At 45.5% G+C, this 24,716-nt stretch overlaps 1 pseudogene across 1 annotated transcript in view; it reads right to left on the bottom strand.

Moving 5' to 3' along the window:
* The window catches only part of LOC310670949 (large ribosomal subunit protein eL32-like), an 83,086-nt pseudogene extending 60,602 nt beyond the window's left edge, over positions 1 to 22,484 (bottom strand). Inside the window, exon 1 of the transcript XR_014515471.1 lies at positions 22,442 to 22,484. The product of XR_014515471.1 is annotated as a large ribosomal subunit protein eL32-like (transcript). The remainder of the gene's footprint in view (positions 1 to 22,441) is intronic.
* Between the last annotated feature and the right edge of the window lie 2,232 nt (positions 22,485 to 24,716).

The following is a 24,716-nucleotide window of genomic DNA, read 5'->3' as shown; positions in this document are numbered from 1 at the left end:
GTTGTGGAGTCCACCGTTGTTGTAGCACTACTAGTATGTAAAGTTGTTGGTGCAAGTGTAGTTGGAAAGATTTCGAGTGTGGTAGTTTCTGGCATTGTAGTTGATTCAGTTGTTGGAGTTGTGGAATCCATCATTGTTGTAGGGCTGCTAGTATCTAAAGTTGTTGTAGTGAGTGTAGTTGGAGAGGTTTCGAGCGCGGTAGTTTCTGGCATTGTTGTTGATTCAGTTGTGGGAGTTGTGGAGTCCATCTTTGTTGTTGCGCTACTAGTTTCTAAAGTTGTTGGTGTAAGTGTAGTCGGAGAGGTTTCGAGCGTGGTAGTTTCTGGCATTGTAGTTGATTCAGTTTTGGGAGTTGCGGAGTCCATCGTTGTTGTAGCGCTACTAGTATCTAAAGTTGTTGTAGTTACTGTAGTTGGAGAGGTTTCGGGCTTGGTAGTTTCTGGTATTGTAGTTGATTCAGTTGTGGGAGTTGTGGAGTCCATCTTTGTTGTAGCACTCCTTGTATCTACAGTTGTTGTAGTAACTGTAGTTGGAGAGGTTTTGAGCGTGGTAGTTTCTGGCATTGTAGTTGATTCAGTTGTGGGAGTTGTGGAGTCCATCGTTGTTGTAGCGCTACTAGTATCTAAAGTTGTTGGTGTAAGTGTAGTTGGAGAGGGTTCGAGCGTGGTAGTTTCTGGAATTGTAGTGAATTCAGATTTGAGGGTTGTTGGCTTAAAATTTCTACTAGTCGGTTCTACTGTTGGGAATATCAGCTTAACGATATTACCTAGACTTAATCCTGTGAAGATGAATGATGTTTAATACTATTTGTTTAAAATGATATATAGTTTCTAGGGTCTGATCTATTGCCTAGTTCAAACTGTCCAGTCTATAGTAGTCACATAATCCACTTTTTGTGATAAAGATAAGGGATGTTATCTGGACCTGTTTCAATATCTCCCTTCTGACATCTTGTATAAATTCTGAATTGATATCTTGTCCAGTCACCTTATCCTTCCGAAGGGCACTTTCTACTGCACTGGAAGCACTTTCCCCAGTCAGGGATCTTAAGTGAACCAAAAGTAGCTCTGCACCTCCTGTTCCAAACCCTTCCCTTTTCGTTTCTGCAAAAGTAGTGGGGGCACAAAGTCCAGGGGCTGCTGGTCTGCCTCAGGATTCTCTTCCTTCTAATCTCCTCCCATCACTTGCCGCAACCTAAAAGCAGCAGTAGCTGCTGTCCTTTAGCTGACTCCGCCCAGCAATTACCACCACAAGAGGGGAACTTGGCATCAATGCATCATTGTCGAGTGTGTTGTATGCAGCTTCAAAAGGAAATTCCCATGACTCCTGAGGCTGTTTCTCAGCAAAATCTCCCTGGGGAATGGGGAAGGAAGACTGCACAACACCCTGTATATTCTTTGAGCTAATGCCTACATTTATATGCACACTTTACCTGGTATATGTGCATCTTTAGCAATGACAAACCTAGACAGCATCTTAAAAAGCAGAGACATCACCTTGCCAACAAAGGTCCGTATAGTAAAAGCTATGGTTTTCCCAGTAGTGATGTATGCAAGTGAGAGCTGGACCATAAAGAAGGCTGATCGCCGAAGAATTGATGCTTTGGAATTATGGTGCTGGAGGAAACTCTTGAGAGTCCCATGGACTGCAAGAAGATCAAACACATCCATTCTGAAGGAAATCAGCCCTGAGTGCTCACTGGAAGGACAGATCGTGAAGCTGAGGCTCCAATACTTTGGCCACCTCATGAGAAGAGAAGACTCCCTGGAAAAGACCCTGATGTTGGGAAAGATGGAGGGCACAAGGAGAAGGAGACGACAGAGGACGAGATGGTTGGATAGTGTTCTCGAAGCTATCAGCATGAGTTTGACCAAACTGCAGGAGGCAATGGAAGACAGAAGTGCCTGGCGTGCTCTGGTTCATGGGGTCATGAAGAGTCGGACACAACTAAACGACTAAACAACAACAACATGTGCATTTTTGTGCACAGGATATCTCTGGAGAACTGCATTGCAAAATTTGAAGCAGTGGGAATTTTGAAGAATGGCTGTGCTTCGGTTTGCATATTGTTTCGGGAAATGCAGATTAGGTGAGTTTGCTGAATCGAAGTTCTTCCCAGTCCTCAGCTCTGCCTCTGAGACACTACTGGGGATAAAAGAAGGGCGTGTAGGGCTGGGAGAAAGCAGATTGAGAAGGCCAATACACATAAGAAAGAGATGAAAGGATGAAAAAGAAATAAAGGTTAAAGGACAAACACACCTCAGAGTAAATAACTTTGAATGAGAGATGAAAAAGGAAGCCTATGCAATCAAAAGCAGCTAAATAAAATAGAAATAATAGATAATTATATAGAGACAAATATATAATGTATGACATATAAGAGAAATCTGAGTCAACAGTTTGATGCAACAGCAAAAAAAGCTTATTCGATTCTAGGCTGCATCAACAGATGTTTGGTGTCCAGATCAAGGGAAGTAATAGTACCACTCTATTCTGCCTTGGTCAGACCACACCTGGAATACTATGTCCAGTTCCGGGCACCACAATTTTAGAAGGATGTTGACAAGTGGGAACGTGTGCAGAGGAGGGCAACCAAGATGATCAAGGGTCTGGAAACTAAGCCTTACGGGGAACGCTTGAAGGAGCTGGGTATGTTTAGCCTGGACAAGAGGAGACTGAGAGGAGATAGGATAGCTGTCTTCCAATATCTTAAGGGCTGTCACATGATGTAGGATGGAGCAAGCTTGCTTTCTCCTGCTCTGGAAGGTAGGACTCAAACCAATGGCTTCAAGTTACAAGAAAGGTGATTCCGAATAAACATTAGGAGGATTTTTCTGATGGTGAAAGCTATTAAACTGTGGAACATTCCACCTTGTAAGCTGGTGGACTTCTTTTCAATGGATATTTTAAAACAGAGATGGGGTATCCATCTGTCAGAGATTCCTCAGCTACGATCCTTGCATTGCAGGAGGTTGGACCAGTTGACCCTTGTGTGTGGGGGGGGGGGATCCCTTCTAACTCTCCAACTCTCCAATTCTATTATTCTATATTTTTTACACGATTGACAAGTCAAACCATGGGCTCACCAGAGGTTTATAGCCATCGACTTTTTTATAGGCCAGAGGAATGCTCACATTAGAATCTTAAAAGCTTCGAGAAAAGTCCACCATACACGGTAGAGAGCCATAGAGAACCCAAGATCAATCCAGCTTCTCTTTCCCAGCAGGCCCAGGCTAGCAGTACAAATAGTTTAAGGGTCGCCCAACAGCTTCCATCCAATGAAGCTGCTAGTTGGAAGATTGAGGGCAGAGAAAAGAAAGGACTTCTTCACACAACAGTTAAACCATGGGAGTCCCTCCCACACAATGCTGTGAGGGCCAACAACTTTTCTAAAAGGGTTAGATAAATTTAAGGAATTATAAAGCTATCATCACTTACTAGCCACAGTTGCTATGTTCTGCCCTGGCCCTCCTATGCCAAGGAAGCCACATGTTTGATAGCTACCTCTTTACTGACAAGAAAAGCACATAGCAGCTTCCACTGTGTTCTGGATGTGTACACACACTTCTAGCCTCAAGGCAGCTGTCCACAGTTCTGGGCCCTACAGAGCAGTTGCAACAACAGGGAGACCCTGCCCCACTGCTAGCTTAAAAGGTAAAGGGACCCCTGACCATTAGGTCCAGTCGTGACCGACTCTGGGGTTGCGGTGCTCATCTTGCTTTATTGGCCGAGGGAGCCGGTGTACAGCTTCCGAGTCATGTGGCCAGCATGACTAAGCCACTTCTGACGAACCAGAGCAGCGCATGGAAATGCCGTTTACCTTCCCACTGGAGCGGTACCTATTTATCTACTTGCACTTTGATGTGCTTTTGAACTGCTAGGTTGGCAGGAGCAGGGACTGAGCAACAGGAGCTCACCCTGTCACAGGGATTCAAACCGCCAACCTTCCGATCGGCAAGTCCTAGGCTCTGTGGTTTAACCCAAGCGCCACCCGCGTCCCACTGCTGGCTTATATACCCTTTTATGATGGGTTGGGCGCCCACAAGCTGAGACTTCTCCTGCACGGATACCACCACTGCTTTTCCCACTTGATGCTTCTCTTGGTTCTAGGAGTCAGTGGGACAGGGGAAGATGGGAAGTCTACTGCCCCGTCTGTCAGCTGAAAAGCCTCTTCTTCTTCTGCCACATCTGGCTCACCTTCCTTCGTCTCGGATTGCCCTGACTCTCCCTCCTCCCCTGGCTCCTGCCTTGCAGACAGTGTCCGACCCCATGATCCCCTCTCCTGGGTCCTTCTCTGTCCGGGGGCTGCCAGGGCAACAGGTTTATCAACAGGGAGACTCAGAGACTCAAAGTCTAGTCAGCTATTTTACTTAGGAAATGAGTAGACAACAGAGATCACTTTCAAAACCAAGAATGCAACACAGAAATGATAGGTCCCAGATAAGGCATGGGGAGAAATTTGATTCAGATTGCCATATCTATGAAGTCTGCATTTCCTGAAACAATATGAAAACCGTAATACAGTCATCCTTTGAAATTCACACTTATCTGAATTTTGCAATCCAGTTCTTCACACAACCTGTGCTTACAAAAGTGCATATATTATGGGGAAAGTGTGTAAAAATGAATTACACGCACAAATGCATTATATTACGGGAAATTGCTAGCAGAAATGTGTGCATTAGTCAAAAACTGCGTACTAGAAAAGCACACTAGAATGCTGATGAATTTTCAAACGGCTTTTAAGAAATATATTGCAAATTGCTGCAGAAAAATGGAGAACCAAACGTAATGTTTGAAAAATCAGAACTGACATTCACAGTCCCTTGCACCCTTAGCCCAGAATCATGGTGGTGGTGGGGAACAAAACACCTTACCTCCTTCCGCCACATGCATGCTCAGAGCAAATATAATCCACAATGCAACCCTGGATGCTTTTTGTATTCCGTTCATTGTGCTTGCTGCAGCTGGATGCCAAGTGCTTTGAGAACACTCCTCTGCCTTATATAGCTTCTGAAGCACTTGAAGTATGCCTCATTTGGGGCTTACAGGTGTTGCTCCAAAGCTGTAACATCGCCTTTTGATCAGAAGGTGTGGCCTGCTGAGCTCATGTCATGTATTTTCGGGCCTAATGAAGTGTACACAAAAGACTGGGCTGGGAAAGAACGATTAATATACCTTGGATTGTTTATCTGCCTCATCACAGGCCCTGTATCTGATTATTTTTAGGCATGTTGTCCTTGGCAATCAATTGAGGGGAAGTTGATTTAGTGACTTTCATGAGTCCTAAATGATGGGGCAAGAGCGCTTGCCAATATTGAATGTTGTCTACGTAAGTAGGCTTTGAAAGGTGGTAACAGAGGATGGTTTGTAGCGGAAGCCAGAGGGGTGGAGGACTGGATGTGGCAGGTGCAAGGTATTAAAGCGGTGACTGGGTGGAGGGGTGCACCAATGAAAAGAGGATGGAGGAATGGTGAAGGTTACGTGTCCTATATACATTATATGAGCCCCCTGTGTGATATTTAAGATCATTATAACGTTCTTGTTGTCCTCACGTGAGGGTCCCGTGGATGGCAACTTGTCAGGGACCTTGAGGAGGAGGACTGCACTGAGGAAGAATGGTGGGAGCCACCCTCTCCCCCTCATCCTGAATCTTCTAAGGAGCAGGACAGTATAGATTTGGAACAGTGGTTTGCAGAGGGGCATAGTTCAGAAGGCAGAAGCTGGGAAATACTGGATGGGGAACAGCTAGGAGAAGAAACACTGGAAGAGAGTGGGTGAACAGATTCACAGTCTCTGGATGGCTCTCAACCCCCTTCCCCAAAGACACGGAGAGCTCAGAAACTGTTAGAACAGAAAGTGTTGAGGGTACAAGCTCAGATTACAAGATGTGGGAGTGATGTAGATTAATAGGAATGGAGGGAGGAGTGACTCTTAATTGGGAGCACCGCCATTCTGCAAAGACATGTTCTTTTGTCTCTCGCTGTGATTATTAAAGAACCTAACTGGTAAGACGTTTCTTTCATTTGATCTTCTTATTTACTTCTGGGGGGGGGAGAGCTGATTCCCTGAAGCCTGACACAACTGGGGAGAGGGCCTTGGGGGGGGGTTTACACCCCAACAGTAGAACACCCTCCTAAGAGTGATCCACCTAGCACCTTCCTTGTTATCTTTCCACAGATGGCGCCAGAGAGGGGGGCACACACAAGATTTCCCAGTGCAGACTCTGTGTTGACGCTGCTCAGCCTTTACATACCTTGTATCGCAGGAAAGGCCACTAATCTCCAGTGAAAATCTCAGCTGGAGCATCCATGACAGACGGCCATCCAACCTCTGCTCTGAAGCCTCCAAGGAAGGAGAGTCCGTCACGTTCCATTGCTGAACAGCTCTTACTGTCAGAAAGTTCTTCCTAATGTTCAGTTGGAATCTCCTTTCTTGTAACTTGACTCCAATGTTTTATGAAGGGCTAGTTTGATGTTCTATTTTACTCTTAGATTTTATGACTAGTAACAGTTCTGTACTCTTGTTCTTAGCATCTGTTGTGAAACCGGTGTGTGAGTGGTCCTTTGTACTGTTACCCAGGACAATTACAAAGTGAACTTCTTTGTCCTGAGGGAATTTATGACCAGATTCGCATACATTAACCCAGAGTATAGCTTGCGATGTCTGCACTATTGTACCTTAGCTTCTCCTTTCCAGGAGTTTTCGATCAGTACAGGTCAGCAGTTAGGCCATGGTTTGGCTCAGTATGCTATCCGAACCATGGGTTATGGTTAATGTCCCTCCTCTTTCACCAGGGCCTCTAACTATCAGCTGGACCTTGGTTAAGGAGCAAAGACTTTAATCGTGATCCCAACTTTGAATAACATGCTAAGCCAAACCTTGGTTTAGCTGCCATCGCACACAGAGCTAAAAAGCCCAGGGAGGGGGAAAGTGGCTGTAATCGCCTCCCTGAGAACCAGCACATTCTTACTGAACCATGGTTGAGCTTAGCATGACATGCAAACATTGTCAATGAGTCCTGATAGAAGTAGAGAGAAAGGAGGTCCTTCCTACTGAGATCTTGTCCTTCCCTGGTGGGCGGTGTTGCGGCTGGGCATCTGGGACTTCTCAGTGATCCAGCTGGGGGGAAGACGGATGCTGCCCTCATTGCACTGACTCCCAGCTGTGTCACATGCCCGGTTGTCCAATCAGCTGGGGGCTTGTTTGCAGGCTGTTTTAACCACTGCACGGCTGGAGGGCTTCCTCCATTCGCCTCCTTGCTGGATCTCCCAGCCCACCCGCCCTGCTTTTATGCGTTGCTATAACAGCAACTTTGCTATGGACCGCCATATTGGCTGCCATATTGGTGGGGCCGGGTAGGAATTTTTCCACTTGACAGATTGGCACCAGCCATTTGATTTTTGCCTACCTTGTAGCAATCATCATAACTTTGTAAGCTTGGGCATTGGGAAAGTGTTTAATGGAGGGGAGGTTGTAGCCTCCGCCTACCCCTCCTCAATAAGGGTATCCTGTAAAAGGGATCAGGGTGTGTGACTACTGTCCAAAGCTTGGACGTGGGCTAGGGCCATGCCACAAACCCAACGGGGACCCTGCAGGGTGCCCCTATTTGACATATGTTATAGGGCAGCCCTGTTTAGGGAAGCTTTTTAATATTTGATGAATTATTGTATTTTAATGTTTTGCTAGAAGCCACCCAGAGTGGCTGGGGAAACCCAGCCAGATGGGTGGGGTATAAATAATAAATTATTACTACTACTACTGCAGATGGGCAGGAGTCAGGATATAGCCTGGTTTCACCCAGCGCTCACATCTGTAACCAATAAAGTTGTGGCCTAATTTATCCCATAAACCTAAATATTCATGGCCGTGTGTTTACTGTGGAGCCTGGGGCCTTGGCGCACATCTCTGAAAGCAGCCCTGGGAGCTATAAAGACTCTAGAGGGGAGTAACCAGAATCTGGTGACAAATTCTAAACAAGCAAAATATTGCTGTCCCAACTCATTACTTGTTTTAAAAAATAATGGGTACCCAAAACAAGTTTTACTTAATCATAAAATGGTAGATTCCAGTGACACACTTACCCAAATAAATTTTTCTCTCTGCCCAACACTCCCAGTGCACTGGCCAGAAACGTAAACTGAAACCAATTTCTGGAGGACAACTAACAGTAGGCCCAAACTGAAATTAAGGTGCTTAAGAAAGCTGCTGACTGAAGACCAATTTTCTTCATTTGTTTATTTTAGACAATTATAGATTGTTCATTAGAAGACTGAAGTAGGCTAAAGCAGAGGTTAGGAACCTGATGTTCTCTAGGCGTTGCTGGATAGCAGCTCCCAACATCCCTGAACCTTGGCTCTCCTTCTGCCTGTCAGCTGTTGTGATACTGGTGAAAGGAGATCAGGTAAGCGTTGCCTCCTTGCCCTACCACACGAATCCTGGGCCCACGCATTTCAGCTATACCCATTTCATTGACAGTCAACCCATTACCTTCGTAAATTGTCATTCCTCAAACACTGTCATGTTTGGCTTCTCCCGGTTAAAAAAAACCTCCCTCCGCAAGAATTCTTACAAACATGGATAACCTTTACAGTAAAACTAGCTGACACTGCTGCACACTGCCCCATTTTCTGAGGGGTGCACGTTTTCAAGGGTTCCAGGCGCTGACCCAGGGTTCGTGTGCCCTTTTGGAGACTGTGGTGTCTTTATGATATGTGGCATATTTACACAGGTATACAACCTGAGCATACAAACGGAGGGGTTTGCAGCATCAGCACCCCCAAAGGGTCTTCTCCCATAGCTGTAGCCTTGAATCCAGAGAGAAATCAAACATCTGACCCTCTTTCCAGATTACTTCTAGTTCACATCTCTGCCCCCTTTCAATTCTAAACTCAGGCTTTGTCCTTCTAACTATCTCTGAGTTGTCATATTACACAGGTCCCAGTGGCGTAGCGTGGGTTGTCAGCACCCGGGGCAAGGCAAGTAATTTGCGCCCCCCCCCGCTGCACTGTCCCTCCCCCAGATAGTCCCTCGCTCTCTCTCCGCACCGCACCGCACGCCTGGCACCCTCCCCTCCACAGTGGGTGGCGACCCGGCAGCTCGGATCGGATTCGCACAGCCAGCACTGCAGTGAGAGAGAGTGAGTGAGCCAGGTAGGGGCAGAGAGCTGCGAGTGCGAGCGCCCCCCCCCCCAGATGTTGCGCCCGGTGCAGCCGGCCCCCCTCCACCCCCCACGCTACGCTACTGACAGGTCCCCCTTTCCTTTCCTCTTTCTTTTCCTTTTTCCCCTTTCCCCTTTCCCCTTTCCTTTCCTTTTCTTAATGGCCCATCGCCCAGGTGATCACCTCATTAGGAAGCTAAGCCTGGCTTATATTTTAACACTTGCTGGGGTTAGTGGGGTCTGGCACCTGAACTCACATGACAATACATTCGCTCCCTATTTGTTCCCCATTTGTTGTTATTTTTGTTTACACAACTTGTTACAATGGTGGGTGTGTTCTGTATCAGCACAATAGCATGGGAGAGGAGTTAGTGGGATTTAACCCTTTGCCACTCATTCACTGTGGTCCTCATCCAGATCCCCTTTCGCATACCTGCATTTTACGTGCCAGGAGGGGGAGGGAATCCCATTTGATTCAAAGGGGTGTCCCCCCCCCATGTATGTTGCAAGTATTGGAGAGGGTGGGAAACAAAGTGAATCAGAACCACAGTGGGGGGATGCAAAGGGTTGAAGCTCACTACATCCCATGGAGCTGATCCTAATCCCTTTTTCTGCTGTGGTGGCAATTTGTATAAAATAAGGGCTCAGATCAGTAGCTAATTTATCATCAACTTTGGCACTTAAAGGAGCCCTGACCATTAGGTCCAGTCGTGGCCGACTCTGGGGTTGCGGCACTCATCTTGCTTTATCGGCCGAGGAAGCCGGCGTACAGCTTCCGGGTCATGTGGCCAGCATGACAAAGCTGCTTCTGGCGAACCAGAGAAGCACACGGAAATACCGTTTACCTTCCCGCCGGAGTGGTACCTATTTATCTACTTGCACTTTGACGTGCTTTTGAACTGCTAGGTTGGCAGGAGCAGGGGCAGAGCAATGGGGCTCACCCCATTGCGGGGATTCGAACCGCCGACCTTCTGATCGGCAAGTCCTAAGCTCTGTGGTTTAACCCACAGTGCCACCCGCGTCTTAGGTGGCTTCAAAAGTGTTATACATATTCATTGAGGGGAGGCTATTTTCTTATAATGGCTATAAGCTCATAAGAAAATAATGGATCCTCCATATTCAGGAACAGTATGCTGCCAAATACCAACTGATGGGACATGGGTTCGGCAATTGAATTCTGATATACACAACCCTATGTATGGTTTATTCATATTCCAGACAGTGACTTGAAACATCCCCTTTTCAACTTCTCCTGTTCTCCAGGGACTTTCTATGGATTGCATTTTGCCCTCCAAACAATCCATGGACTATTGTATACTCAAAGAACAGCCGTTCAATCAAAGTTCATTTCAAGCTAAGGTTGAATTAAAGGCCAGGCACTTCCTCGTCATTAAATCCCACTGACAATCACTTTAGCGCTTGCCTGTGTCTCTGGTACATTTAGATAAAGCCCTTTATTCCCTCCCTTTGTTTCCTTTTCTAGCCATTGCATGACACCAACAAAAGGTGCGTTCCATAATATGGTAGCTGTGTTTGGTTTGATTTAGATATTGTTCCCTTTGCTTAACCTGTTTTAATGTCTTTCTGCAGCTGTTTGTGGTATTAGTTCCATCGCTTCTGTGGTGGTGCTGATGTTACATAAATCCAATCTGTCCTCTTTGCTTTCATGCTGGGCCGGGTTCAATGTTCTTGCATTAGTTCACAAAGACTGAAACATGTTCAAAGTCCCTTGAGGGATGTCAGATTCCTTATGCTCCACCTCAGATGCTGAGATCTTCCGATGGAACACTTTTGTTGGTCCCACACGGCCCTGAAGTTTGACTGGCCTTTGCCAGGAACTAGAGATGCAGAGATTTCCCATTCAGCCCTGTAGTCCTCACATGCATCAATGTTTCTGCTCTGCTGCAGTTCGCCTTCTGCCAAAATCCGCCTCATTCATCTCTGTGCCCACTGTGGCGAAATTACTTAGCCCATGTAACTCACATGATTTGCACAAACAATTACATTAGCGTCAAGTGATTCTATTCCATTGATTTCAATGCAAAGGAAACACAAAGCAAATGGTGCGTATGTGAAACATTAATCAATTACACACCGTTTGTAGACTCGAAGCAACAACAGCAAATATTGCTCATATTTGATGGATTGATTTCTGTTCTAGACATCGGACGTATAAGCGAATATTGGCAATTACTACTTCCTTACCTATTGGAATTCTTCAACATCTGCTCAAGAGATCAAGCTATTGGTATGACAGACTCTGCCTTATGGAACTCCTTGCCAACAGAGGTTTGGCCAGAATCACCCCTGATCTCAGACTTTTAAAAGAACATGCGTTGTTCACATAGAGCTTTTGAACCTGAGATACTTTGCCAACTAGCTTTTATTGATGTGTTTGGCCTTTTTGTTGTTTTAACTGTTGTAAACCAGGGCCTTTTCAACACTGGCTCCAGCCTGGTGGAACGCTCCGTCTCATGAGACCAGGGCCTTGCAGGATCTGATTTCTTTCTGCAGGGCCTGTAAGACAGAGTTGTTCCACCTGGCCTTTGGCTTGGAACCATCCTGATCCCCTCCCCCTCTTTCCCTTTTCATCTGTGATGGAACCCCTATTTGGGAACTTCCCTGGCTTTTCTGGCCCACGTAGGACCAGTCTGGATAGTTGGCCTTGGTGAAGATTTGACGTTTTCTCCCCCCAAACAGTTTTTGATCTGGGCTTCCACTGAAATGAGGCTGCATTTTAAGTAGTATTTTAATCTTGTTTTTAAGTTGTATTTTAATCAATTGTTTTTATACCTGGTGTTAGCCGCCCTGAGCCTGCTCTTGGCCGGTGAGGGCGGGGTATAAATAAAATTAAATAATAAATAATAATAATATTGTGTTTATGGAAGACAATCTTACTCGGCTACGAGCGATCGCCAAAGAAAGAAATTGTGTACAGGGGTTGTATAGTGGCTTGCAATGTTTTATTTGCGGTCTATAACTCTCTAAATAAAATAAATAAAAGAGCCAGTGTGGTGTAGTGGTTAAGAGCAGTAGTCTTGTAATCTGGTGAACCGGGTTCGCTTCCCCGCTCCTCCGCCTGCAGCTGCTGGGTGACCTTGGACCAGTCACACTTCTCTGAAGTCTCTCAGCCCCACTCACCTCACAGAGTGTTTGTTGTGGGGGAGGAAGGGAAAGGAGAATGTTAGCCGCTTTGAGACTCCTGAAGGGGAGTGAAAGGCGGGATATCAAATCCAAACTCTTCTTCTTCTTCTTCTTCTTCTTCTTCTTCTTCTTCTTCTTCTTCTTCTTCTTCTTCTTCTTCTATTGCTTGCCTAGAAAAGCCTTTTTATTCATGTTGAGGATGACGGCTGTCTTACTCATTTCCAATACATTGTTTCATATTTTCCAACCTTTGATAGGAGCGTCTGCTCATGAGGAAAGACTGCTAAGATGTATATGGTTTTGTAGTATCTGTTTAACAGCCCCCACCCAAGCAGGTGGAGTGAGTCACAAAAATCTGAAGAGCTAGTAGCTACAAGGAATCAAAAACCATTAAGGGAGCATCGTCTGCAAGCAAGCTATACGTGCGCATTGACAGGAGGCTGTTTTTTTGCAATACCAAAGCAAAATCAAAACATGGTTTAGTGAAACATGAACGAGCAAGAATTAGTTGCAGTGAGTCTGGGCTTGTACGCTCCCCCTTCCTCTGTGTTCAACAGATTCTGCTTTTGCTAACCAGTTTGTTGTGTTGTCTGGAGCAATGTATTACAAATAACATAACTATGGTTAGTTTCAAACAAGCTGATTTCAAACCGTGGCTTGCTTAACCATGGTTACTGTTAACTTCAATTCCTGGCCCAGATGGCAGTGCAAAACGATGGTTAACTAAAAGCAGAAGTGAAAGCTTCTGAACGCTTCTCGGCTGTGCGAGAGGGGGAGATGGGAAGAAGAAGAAGAAGAAGAAGAAGAAGAAGAAGAAGAAGAAGAAGAAGAAGAAGAAGAGTTTGGATTTGATATCCCACCTTTCACTCCCTTTAAGGAGTCTCAAAGCGGCTAACATTCTCCTTTCCCTTCCTCCCCCACAACAAACACTCTGTGAGGTGAGTGGGGCTGAGAGACTTCAGAGAAGTGTGACTGGCCCAAGGTCACCCAGCAGCTGCATGTGGAGGAGCGGAGACGCGAACCCGGTTCCCCAGATTACAAGACTACCGCTCTCAACCACTACACCACACTGGCTCTCACTGGGAGGGGAGTGTATGATCCTGAAGGCTACTGTGGCTCACCCATCATCTGGCGCCAGGAATGACGGCTGGCAATCTAACGGCCACATGTGGCCTAAATTCTAATTTCATGTGACCTCGGCCTAATTTCTTGCAGCTGGCAGGTGGCATGATATGTGCTGACAGAAAGAGAGAGGAAAGAGACAGTACACACCAGCCCAGCGTGCAGCCCCAACAGATCACTCACCCTTGAAGAAACAGGGGGGGAAACCCAAAAGTGACATGTTCTCACTTTCCTATCAGTGGGATAACCCCTCCTTCCATAGCTAATAAAGCCTCTGGAAGTGAAAGGAGAATTTGGATTTCACCGTGGCCCTGATTCAAATTGCTCCCGCAGATTGCTCCCCCTGAAATTCATTGCAGATTAAATGCTGAATATGCATTCATACACTTTCTGTGCAACATCTAGTCTGGCCTTCCACAAATTGGACCAGCCAGGCCACCGTGTCGGCTCAGCTCTGTTTCCCATTTGTTTCAACCATCCCTCTGCATCTTCCTCACTCCACTAAGTCCCGAAGCTCAATAACTTTGGCCAACTTGGGCCGGATTTTTACTTTTTGAAATATGGCAACCCTACTTCAACCCTACCACGCCCTTGTTGAGTTTGATCCTATTTAGGCACAAGATTTGGGCTCACGAATTTCATGCAGAGTCAGCGTAAGTCCATTCCTCATTTACCTGACCCTTTTGCTCTATACCGGAGAGTCACAGATTGCTAGCTAGGGCAAGCACCCTCTTGCAAGTGATCACATGGGCATGGCGGATGTTCGTGCCTGATGGAGACCAGCCTCAGTTTTGACAATTTCATTAGGAGGGACTCTCCGCTATTGCATTGCCCTGTGTGAGGATCATTAGCAGTCAGACTTGTTCCTTAATCCTGTTAAGCTCTTTTCAAAATAAAATCTGCAAAAGGAGTATGTCTTGCCACCTCAAACAGGGTGCAAGAATCACACACAGGGATGTGAGTGCCATGTTAAAAGAATAACTGTGTGTCACCAAACCCTCCAAATATTTAATTAGGGCACAGGGATTTTTATTAACAATTGTATAAAGTGGCAGAAAAGAGGGAAAATACAAAAATACCTTTTGGGTTAAATTAAATGGTTGGGGGAGCAAAGGAACACAGGAAACACCTTTTACAAGTCAGACTCTTGGTATTGTCTTAGTATTGTTTTACACACAGGGATAGAAAACCTCTGATCTTCCAGATGTTGTTGGACTCCAAGTCCCATCAGTCCCAGACAGCATGGACAGGGCCTTGCATCCCATTTTGCTGCTAGAGGCTAAACAGGAAGCGCTACCCCACTTTGCAGTGCAGCCTACCCACCTGCAATGATCTCTGGCAGACAAGCAAGCCCCAATAAGTAGTAATTGATTCTCTGGCAGTTTTATGTATGTTTATTTACAAAAAGACACATCCAGAGCCCAGCTTCTCGCTTGCCCGCATTTACATTTGTTGGTCAGTCTGAAATTTCGCCCCTCCCACAAAAGGAAGGGTGTCAGACTCCTGCCTTCCCTCTCTTGCCCTTCCGTTGCCTTCTGATTTTATCCAGTCGTCTGAATCGGGGACTGAAAGGCTGACCTCCCTCCTCCTCATCACTCAACCCAGACTCAGACCTCTGCTTCTCTGCTGATTGCCTAGCAATGCTCTGGCTGCCTTCCAACTCTTCCTCTCCTTGAGAGCTAATAGAGTCTTCTCCAAAAAGGGGGGGTTTAACTACCCTCCCTCGATTCTTACAGGCAGTTCTCATCTGCAGAGTCGACCCTTAGTTCAGTCTCTGAGTCTAACTCATCCCCTGCACTCTGGGGGGGGGGGGCACGTCCCTGACACGACCTGCCCATGAGATTCGCCTATACATCGTAGCACGCTTTAGCAACATACCTGTATTTCAGGGAGCTCTTTGGTGTCTGTCAAAGTGGCAGGATGAGAGGCTCTGCTGCATAATGCATGAAGCAAAGCAGAGGGCTAGTAACTGCAGCTTAATTCATCTGGGTCGGCCCTATCATTAGGCAAAGTGAGGCAACTTTCTCAGGCAGCAGGTGCTGGGGGAACAGCCGCCACCATCCCAGCTGTTTCTTTGGAGCCCCCACACTCCAGCCATTCCTCTCTGCTGGAGTGCAGCAGTGTGTAGCCAGCAGGCTTCTCTGCAACCTCTTAGCTACCCTGCTGCATTGGGTTGATGAATGATACTGCCCCATGGAGCTATCTGGAGTATGCCACTTTGAACAGTCGTGGCTCCCACCACCCACCCAAAGAATCCTGGGGATTACAGGTGCTGAGAGTTGTTAGGCGACCCCTATTCCCCTCACAGAGCTACAGTTCCCAGAGTGGTTTAACAACCAATCCCCCTTCCAAAAGAACTCTGGGAATTGCAGATTCTTCGGGGGTGGGGGGGAGCCATGTGCTATAAACATATTTGTAACCAGTTGTCACACGGCAGAGGAACCAACCCCCATGGCAGGTTGCCAGGAACGGATAAGACAAGGGAAAGTCCTTACCATCTGCTTTTTATTCAATATTTACAGTGAGAGGCTTGGGAACACAACCTCGTGGAATAATGGTGTTGTCCCGAGTAAATCTCTACGCCCCCTTCTCTCCCACTTCCTCATTCGTCAACAGCACACATACCCTTTATGGTTGCTGCTTAGGGCCTTCTGTCTCTGAGCTCTTTGCTCTCCTATTTTTAAGGCTCGCTGGGTTCTGGGAGATGGTGGGTCTGGAATGCTAGAGTGATAGCATGTCAGCCAGCTGCTCCAGCTCTGCCTCCTTCTCTTCTCCCATTATTTCTCAGCTTTCCCCCTCATCTGCCTCTGAGCTGTGATCTCCCTCAAACCCCTGTTGTAATTCTGAACTGTCTTCTTCTTCTACGGAAGGGTCAGGCTGGGAAGGTGGTCTCCACCATTCCTCCTTTGCGCAGTCCCTGACAGCAGTGCAGCTCACTTGAGCATTGCAGCGCACATCTGCAGTGGATCAGAGGCATGATTCCTCCTCCTCCTTTAGCTCAATATTAGCAACAACAACAACAACAACAATTTATTATTTACACCCCGCCCATCTGGCTGGGTTTCCCCAGCCACTCTGGGCGGCTTCCAACAAAGTATTAAAATACAGTAGTCTGTTAAACATTAAAAGCTTCCCTAAAGAGGGCTGCCTTCAGATGTCTTCTAAAAGTCTGGTAGTTATTCTTCTCTTTGACATCTGGTGGGAGGGCGTTCCACAGTGCGGGTGCCACCACCGAGTAGGCCCTCTGCCTGCTTCCCTGTAACTCGGCTTCTTGCAGTGAGGGAACTGCCAGAAGGCTCTCGGCACTAGACCTCAGTGTCCGGGCAGAACGATGGGGGTGGAGATGCTCCTTCAGGTATACAGGGCCGAGGCCATTTAGGGCTTTAAAGGTCAGCACCAACACAATGCAAGTTTATAGCTCTGACCATGCTAATATGCAGAGCAGGGGCTGGGTTCTAAGTTACAGTGAGTGGAACTCAGCTCACGGAATGGTCTCCCTAGTGAAATCAGGGATGGTTCTCACCAGTTCCGTCTGCAGCCTCATTTCCCCCCCTGAAAATCTGCAGCAGACCTATTATGCATTCAAAGGAGGAAGGAGGGGGAGGATCCTGGCAATTGAAATACACTCCCAGCTCGTTCCTGTTGTGGAGGGAGATGACAGCTTACAGGCTTGGAGAATTCAAACAGAGCGAGCGTGTATCATATAATTTTGAGGCACATAATTAGTTAATTGCCCAGATTATTTTTGTAACTTAGGTGGCCAGACAGAGCTTGGGACAACGGTGATTTTGCTGGTTTGGGATGCTTTAAGCAGGTGACATTTTAGGAACTCTGAAATCACGGCTGGGTGTGAGGCAGATGTCGCTTTTAACCTCCCTGTGTTTTGAAACGAGCAGTTTACTTGCTCTGACACTGTTGCAGTTAAAAGCACACACCCCAGTGATATGTTGTTGACAGTGACTCCAATTTAATGCGAGAGAGAGGCCGAATTGGACATTATTGTTTCTAATGAAGACTTGGATGGTGCTTTACTAGAACAGAGATATAGTAGTCCTGGGAGACTTCAACTTCCCCGATATCTGTTGGACCTCAAACTCTATGAAGAACGTAAGGTCCGACAAATTCATCCATTGCCTCGCTGACAATTTCATTTCCCAGAAGGTGGAAGAACCAACAAGGGGATCATCTATTTTGGACCTGGTCTTCACCAATAGGGAGGAACTGATTGGTGAAGCAGAAGTGCTCAGAAACTTGGGAGGAAGTGATCATGTTCTCTGGGGTTTCATGATACAAGAGAAAGCTGAATGTAGTTGGACACACACTCTGGACTTTAAGAAAGCCAATTTCCAAAAGCTTAAGTAGCTACTGGGGGAGATTCAGAAACAGTCAAAGAGAAGGGATTCCTAACTGCAGCCTGCTGTGATGTCTTAACCAGGGCAAACTGTGGTTAGTCTTAACTGTGGTAAGCAGTAACCGTAGTGGATGAGAATAGCCTACTTTTACTAATCATAACAGTTTTGAGTTTATGGTTCAGATGTCCTGCTAAACTGTGGGTTAACCTAAAATGGAAGTGGAAGCTTCTGATTACTTCTTAATTATGGTGAAGCCAGGGTGTGAGCCTGAGGCTTATGTCAGCTCGTCTTTGTAACAGTAAACCGTGGTTTTGCTTGCCATGTGAACAGGGACAAAGCAGCCAATGGGGTGTATGTGGAGATTTGGATCAGGGCCATGGTGCAAGGGAGAGGGAGGCACTGCCCAGATCCAATGACCCACTGAAGCTGTAGTTGGCTGTAGAAGAGAAACTCTGCTGTTCATTGGAGGGACTAAATGCAAAGCAATGAAGCACTCTGACCACTCATCTTCTAGCTCTTGAGGCATCACCTGGTGTTTTAGGGGAGGGACAATCACTGAGTGGCAGAGCACACACCTTGTATGGAGAACCTCCCAAGTTCACTCCATCCCACCTACAGAAAGAAAAAAAAGGTATCAGGCGAGATGCCATTTGGATTAGATAAGACGGGGTTGTTTTATTGGGTTGCCATATTTCAAACAGCTGAGGTTTTTTTTTAGTTTTGCCCAAAGTTCTTGAACTTTTTGGCAAAATCACACAACAAAAATGCTGACATGGGCTGCCATACATTCGGATTTTCCTGGACATTTTCCTGATTTCCACCTGGACACTGCTGCCGACTGCAGTATTCTGCATATGTCCGGGGAAATCCAGACGTATGGCAACCCATCTGGATGAACAAATAGTCTTACGTTTTCAAGGTTGCTACTTCAGACAAAATCAGGCCCAATAGACGCAATATGATGAGTGGCTCCATTGTTTATTGCTAAAAAGACCCTTATGCCTTTAATAATAATAATAATAATAATAATAATAAATTTTATTTATTTATACCCCGCCCTTCCCAGTTCAGAAAACTGGGCTTAGGGCTGTTAACAACAAATTTAAAACACTTAATTGATGCAGCAAAAAACAGCAAAAAATACAGTATAAAACGTGAATAACAATAAATTCAGAATTCAAAAATCGATTAAGGGGGGAAATCCATCCAATAAACATTAGATGACCACCAGGGATGTTGCAACTTGACAAGTGTTTTGTTTTGTTTTACCTGCAAAGTTTGCTTCTATTTTATTTCTTAAGGATATACCATATTTTTCGCTCCATAAGACACACTTTTTTCTTCCTAAAAAGTAAGGGGAAATGTCTGTGTGTCTTATGGAGCAAATGCGTGGTCCCTGCAGCCAAATTGCCCAGGGGCAAAAAGCAGACTGTGCTTTTTTTAAAGAAAGAGGGAAGGGCGTGTTGAAACAAAGCCGCTGAGCAGCTGATTGGCAAGCGATCAGGAGGGAGATAAGGGACGCTAGCGATAAAGGAGGCTGCCTGGAAGGGGGGAGATAAAAGCACATGGATCCTCAGGATTTTTGCATTAGGTTACCCCAAATTAACCATCAGATCACATAGCATGTCCATGGCAACAGCCTGCACCAAAAAAATTATGCAACCACTGTTTTGTGGGGCCGCAATGGCGCAAAAACGTGGTTACAAAGCCCGGATCCACATGGATCCTCAGGATTTTTGCATTGGGCTACTCCAAACTCACCGTCAAATCACATATCATGTCTGTGGCCACAACACGAACCACAAAAATCATACATCCACTGTTTTGTTCAGAATATTTTTTTTTCTTGTTTTCCTCCTCTAAAAACTGGGTGCATCTTATGGAGTGAAAAATATGGGGTGCATGTATACACACACACACACACACACACACTTTTTCTTGCTTATTAGATTGTTGGTTGTCTTGAAACTGTCGAGCTGTCTTGTAAATAAACAAATAATAATAATAATAATAATAATAATACTAATAATAATTTATTATTTATAGCCCGCCCATCTGGCTGGGCTTCCCCAGCCACTCTGGGCAGCTTCCAAAAAAATATTAAAATACTGTGATACATCAAACATTAAAAGCTTCCCTAAACAGGGCTGCCTTCAGATGTCTTCTAAAAGTCTGGTAGTTGTTGTTCTCTTTGACATCTGGTGGGAGGGCATTCCACAGGGAGGGCGCCACTACCGAGAAGGCCCTCTGCCTGGTTCCCTGTAACTTGGCTTCTCGCAGTGAGGGAACCGCCAGAAGGCCCTTCAGATTATTAAGGCTGCAAATGAAAAAGCACTGGCCTAGCAATGAGCCCCACTGAGCAGAGCACCTCTGGCTCTTTCAGGTTATGAATATATCCCAGGTTCAATCCCTGGTTTGCCCAGGAAGGGTTGGGAAAAGCCTCCCTGCCTGAAACTTTGGAGAGCTTCTGCCAGTCAGTGTAGACAGAACCAAGGCAGATGGGCCAGTGCTCTGACTAGCAGTAGCAGCCTGCTGGGACAGAGTGAGGATGACACTTCCTAATCTCCCTGCTGCCTTTGCATTGAGAAGCCAGCTAAGAAATGGCATCACATCCTGCTCCACCCAGCAAACCACTCCTGGTTAGGGATCAGGCAGTTTAGCATGTTTCTACGTCACTGCGAGAAACCAGTCATTTCCAACAAAATCACCCGTTTCCTAATTATAGGATTGAGGAGAATGCCTCACAGGAAGCCGCTTTTTCTTTGAAATTATGGACGGGGAAGGAACACCTCTCCTCCCTTGTGGAGCTTTCCTCCCTGTGCCCTGTCGTCCCAATGAAAGCCAGCCACTCCCTCTGCCTAATGATAGGGCCGGCACTGCTTGTAGGCTGCTTCCAGATGACCTGCTTATTGAGCAAATCCATCCTGATTTGTTCACAGGGAGCTTAGATGACATCGACTATTTAAGGAACTTCCCTTCTGGTTGGGGGAGAGGTTAGATGACGCATCTCAAGTTTCCCATTGCATCTTCCCACCCAGTTCTTTATTTGTAAAAAGTCTGGTCCTTTGGATAAGTGGGTTTGTGGGTGAGACTATAATGTTGCAATCTGAATTGCCATGTGCTTGAATCCCGTCCCAAAGCAGCAATAACCTAGACGTGCCCTTGCACATTTGTTTGGTCAATGGCTGTTAACCCCGATGGATCTGTTCTGCTTCTATACTTGGAGGCAGTCCTGCGTCTGATTGCCACTTGCTGGAAACAGTCAAACTAAAAATGTGATTTGCAGGATAGTCTTTTGGGACGCGGGTGGTGCTGTGGTCTAAACCACAGAGATTGGGCTTGCCAATCAGAAGGTTGGTGGTTCGGATCCCCGCGATGGGGTGAGCTCCTGTTGCTCGGTCCCAGCTCCTGCCAACCTAGCAGTTTGAAAGCACGTCAAAGTGCAAGTAGATAAATAGGTACCACTCTGGCAGGAAGGTAAACGGCGTTTCCGTGCGCTGCTCTGGTTCGCCAGAAGCGGCTTAGTCATGCTGGCCACATGACCCGGAAGCAGACAAATGCCAGCTCCCTCGGCCTATAAAGTGAGTTGAGCAAACACCCCCAAAGTCGTCTGCGACTGGACCTAACGGTCAGGGGTACCTTTTATATATTTACCTTTATATATTTATTATTATTATACACACACAGAGAGAGAGAGAGAGAGAGACAGAGGTAATCATAATATGCACCAACTCTTTAAATGTTCCTGTTCAGTCAGGCCTTTGACATCCAATGTCTGTTTTAAATGGTTACAAATCCATTTGCGTACTATTGTTTTTCAAGACTCAGTCAATATAAGTTTCGCCAGGTTTCCTTATACATTTGAGTAACCTGTCTTGAGGATTTGGGGATGGAATTTGAAGAATGAACACACGCCAACCTTCCACAATGCATTTTCAACCTCAGGGTTTTGTCTAAATACTGATCAGATTTGGTTTCGCTCTGCAGCCTTTCTTGATGAATACGGGTTTTGGTATGCTTCCTCAAGGGCAATTAGTAATAAAGTAGCCATGCCAAGATCAAACAATGGCAGATATATAATAGCCAGGAGAGGGGGGAATGAATATCATACCAAGGAGCTTAAAGAGATGACCAGTTCAGAAGGGTGGGAGATATCACACTGTATTTTTATTTTTATTTAATATTCCTTCCAGCGCCCAACTATAGCTGCTGCATACCAGCTTGGAAACCACAACAGAGCTCTAAAGTAACAGAGGAGGAGAGACAGGAATCTGGAAGTTCCTTTGGTTCTGAGCTGAGTTTGGTGGCTAGGTGGCGCCATCTGCCTTATGTGTTTCAGCGCATTGTTTGGTCTTCCTATCTCTCTCTCTCTCTCTATGTGTTGTGCCTGACTTTGCAGATCTTCCGTTTGCTTTATGTGAGGCATGGGGAACCTGTGGCCATCTAGATACTGCTGGACTACACTGTCCATCAGCCCCATCCAGCATGGGATGATGGGAGTTGTAGTCCAGCAACAGTACCTCAGGTTAACTACTTAATTCATTCCGGAGGTCCGTACTTAACCTGAAACTGTTCTTAACCTGAAGCACCACTTTAGCTAAAGGGGCCTCCTGCTGCCGCTGGAGCCCGATTTCTGTTCTCATCCTGCAGCAAAGTTCTTAACCTGAAGCACTATTTCTGGGTTAGCGGAGTCTGTAACCTGAAGCGTATGTAACCCGAGGTACCACTGTATGCATGTTTCTGAAAAACAATAACAACAACATCATACTATTCAACAGTATATTGATTCCTCTTCTCTAAAGGTATCCTGTATATATCTGTTTCATCCTACTTGTGTGAACTTTTTACCATCAGATATTGTTTACCATACCATTGATAAATGTTTCCTGCAAAAAAACATTTTCTTGCATTTCATATTGTTAAGGGCTCTGTGCTTCAACAAATAATGAGGACTCCGGAGGTAGTACAACAGAGTTTATTTTCCTTTGGATGAAAGAGCACTGAAATATTATGATGCTTTTGTAATATCTGTTTATTTACAAATATACAAATAATAGCACAGCAGAAGCAAATAAGCACTAGTATAGCGTGCAGCAAATCCACTAGCTTGCATCAGAATCCCGGAAAGACTCCTTGCACCCAAGGTGATTCACCTTCAGCCAACTTGCAGCTCCAAAATCCTCTTTCTCTTTCTCTCTGGTTCTTTCTAAATCCAAATTGCATGCTACATCCAGATTGTGTTCTTCGCACACCTGCTGGAAGGAGTCACCATCCCACAATCTGTTGAGTATTACATTCCAGTGGCTGGAGAGAGATTCCCAGCTATCAGGTGAAAATCTCTTGTCATTAGTTCCCATTAATGAAACATCAAGCAATCATTCTGGACTCCTAGCAAGCTATCAGTCTAATAAAGGATGGCTTCACAGCATCTGTGACACCATGTTCTGCAGATTTATTTCCATGTCTACCATTACCAGTATATTATTAGACAAATGCCCCTCCTATTTAGTTTAATCTCTTTGTCTACTATTGATTGTATCCTTATACATATATTAAACAACACGGGGAATAGTGAGCTCTTTGTTCAATATCATTTGTTCTAAGAACTTTCTGGTTTTGTATTTATTATTTTTATTTTTGTCTCATCATCTACTCCTGTCTTCTGCAATGTAGTGAACATTTTCTCCCATCTTGTTCTATATAAAGTCATTTCTGCTTTCTCTACTTTCCCCATCAATATTTGGATTGCAAGGGTAGCTTCTCTCTTCCCTCTTCTCCTTATTTCCCAAAACCAAACTAACTGCTCATTTAATTTTATTCCAATCTTTCTCTGAGTGATAATTTGTTAGCATTTTGGAAGGACAGCTGAATAAACTCATGGTTGCATGCAGTTTGAATTTGAAGCCCCCTAAAATTACACGGCATATTGCCACTCTTGTCTGTTTCTTTGATTTATTTAAACAGATGTATTTCGGAATAATCCTCTGCATGCTACGAAAGCTTGGTAGAGTTGCTATGTCTTTCTGCTGATTTACTTCTTTTCACCTTCTCTGTCAAATTCGTATCTTGGAATGTTCTCCTGTCATTTTCACGCTTGCATAAGGGAGAGATGTGAAACCACATAGGCAAGTCTGTCTTATTGTACTGTAGTTTTAGTAACCCGGGTCCCTACAGGATGCTTATATTCTCTTGGTTGCATATTTATTAAAGGTTTGTTCCCTTGGCTGGGCAAGGGCCAGTGGTATAGAGTAGTAAGGCAATAGTAAGGGTTAGACAAGGTGTGGTCCCTCCAGATGTTGCTGAACTACAATTTCCATCGTCCCTGGACATTGGCCATGCTTGCTGGGGCTGATGGGAGTTGTAGTTTCTCAACATCCAGAGGGACAAAGATTCTCCACACCACATCAAGGTATATGAATGGATATTAGCTAAGAACAGAACCTTAAGAGGCAGTCTTCACACCAGACTCTGGAGAAAGAACCACAGCAGATGTCCAGCAAGGGTAAAGATGTCCTGGCCTGGTTGTCAGGAAATGCATGGTCCTTATTCCAAAATATTAATAATCTGAGCCCTGCGACGTGTAGGAAGCAGAATGTCCTGAGTATATGTTAATTCAAGCAGCAGCAACTGAGCAGGTCGGTTACTTGGCACATTCCCATCTGATTATACCATCTCCATTGCGTGGCTTCTCAAAATTTCCCGCACGGCATAGCATGCGGAAGATAGCTTCCTCCTGACCCACATGTGTTCTGTTGTTGAGATTTTCTCATTTTCAGACAGTAGCAGACCTTAGAAAAATGAAAAAGGAGTTAGTACATTAAGTTATGTTCACCTAGCAACAGCCAAATCTGTCAGTTTCAGTTTCTCGTTTTCCCACCTCTTTCATTCATTTCTCCACATGTCCATGTCAGTTTGTGATTATTATTTTTTTAAAAAAA

Source organism: Podarcis tiliguerta (assembly GCF_965153285.1).
Source record: "Podarcis tiliguerta genome assembly, chromosome: 2".
Classification (NCBI taxonomy): domain Eukaryota; kingdom Metazoa; phylum Chordata; class Lepidosauria; order Squamata; family Lacertidae; genus Podarcis; species Podarcis tiliguerta.
The sequence above is the reverse complement of the archived record's forward strand: the minus strand, read 5'-3'. Positions and strand labels throughout refer to the sequence as shown.